Source organism: Phytophthora parasitica, assembly GCF_000247585.1.
Source record: "Phytophthora parasitica INRA-310 unplaced genomic scaffold supercont2.67, whole genome shotgun sequence".
Classification (NCBI taxonomy): Eukaryota; Oomycota; class Peronosporomycetes; order Peronosporales; family Peronosporaceae; genus Phytophthora; species Phytophthora nicotianae.
Window position 1 is genome coordinate 31,498 of NW_008649053.1, and position 1,985 is coordinate 33,482.

Genomic DNA, 1,985 nt, shown 5'->3' on the forward strand with positions numbered 1-1,985 from the left:
GAAGAAGTCTGATGCTTACCAACGGTGTGGTCCGTTGTGGGATATGTATATTTCTCGAAACTGAACGACGAGCGTTTCTTTTAAATTATCCCAGATGTTATCTTGAAAGCATGAATCCAATTGCTAGAATGAGTATGGAAGTTGCACGTGCAGTACAATTGTACGGTAAAAATGATATTGTTTTCCACCAGGTGGTGGAAATACCGGAGCACCTGGAAGTAGTGGAGGTTAACTTATCTATTGAAATGAGTACGTACTGTGGCTTGCACTCCCCAGACCCGCGGTAGACAAACAATGTACTGGAGAGTCCAAATGGGAAATTTCCATTCCCAATTGTACCTACGTATGTTCATGCCAGTCCTTGTGGATGTGTATATACACTCTTCAAGCGTGCACTAAAAGTATATTTCATTACTGGATAAATTGGACCAGATACCGGATAGGAAAATATACGTCTTGTTTTACGCAGTCACTGGACGTTATATTGCCATCACTTAGTGTTTTAGTGTTTTATTACATGATGATACACCGTGACTCTGAGGGCACTAAATGACGACAATACATGCCCAAACAACCAGTGACTTCGCACACGCTTTTATCGAATACATGTATTCGAAATAAATATTTAATGTGCAGTACATTTTATTTGCAGTGGGCTATTTTCATAAAATTGTACCAAGTTTAATTACAAGTTATTGAGCCATCGGTTCGTGGTCTTTGATTGGCTGAAGATTGTGTACATCTTACAATAATGTAAGACGTACACATTTCTTGGGTGTTTGCGACGATTCACAACTTGCGAGCGATTCTCTATCCCAAGCAGCTCAAGTCCGTTGATGAATGACAATTGGATACTCTAGCGTATACTATATTTAAGTACAATATACCGCCACACAGCCACTGATATTATAATCGATACATAACAAACCAAGGTTTGGCTCTACAGGAAATTTATTACTCCCGCAGTCGACGCTCTCAGTTATAATAGGTGTATGCAATCGCTATCTAGAGCACTACCTAGAGATGTACAGGTACTAAGCGTACCTGTTAGAGAGTTGCATCTCTGACTCTATGTAGGTTGTTATTTTTCTCTAAACCCACGCACCCCGTCTTGCCACGTGGGAATCTGTATTCCACTACCAGTGCCGAGCGTGTTGTATTCTTGTATGCATTCCGTTGGGTGGTGGGTGTCCCAAGGTAGGTTACAAGGGAGTTTTATCGTGAGAGACAGAAACACATTCCAAATCCGGACCTGCGAGTTACTTTCTTAGTACGTATCGCTAACACAGGGGCAAATAAATGCTACCTGTAAAAGGTTATTATTACAATTAAAAAAAACCTGTTGGAGGTTTCGCTTGAACAAGCCAAAAATGCATCAGATAGCATTACCTTTGGAGGATACACAGCGAATTCCAAACACCACATCTGTCACAAATATGTTAAATTGCGCTCTTACTATGTGTAGTAATGAGCAGACATTATTTCTCCGCGGAGCAGTGGCCTTACAGCGTTGCTGTAACGTAGAAACTGCACAGATTTACGCAACTGGGACTTCTTTACTACATCTCAAATATGCAAACCCGTCCAAGATCTTTAGAAAATACCAAAGGGGGAGACTCAGCCCAAAGAGCCGCATAGTCATCAATGATGACTACGCTGGCTCACCATTCACCATTCCCAGTAAGTCGCGCAAGCAATGATGATAACTGTACGCCGCGGCTTTGTCACAACAATCTCTACCAAACTAACAAATAAGAAGGGGTCAGCCCAAAGAGCTGGCGTCGTCATCAATGATGACTTTGATGACTAATCCTTCCCAGTAAGCCACGCAATCAATGATGATAATTGTACGTCGCGGTTTCGCCACAACAAACTCTTAGATAATAACCAATGGGAAGGGGACAGCCCCGAAGTGCTTCAATCACAATTGACAATGGTGGAGGATGTGCAAGAAATTACATTCCCAACATAAATTACCGCTGAAT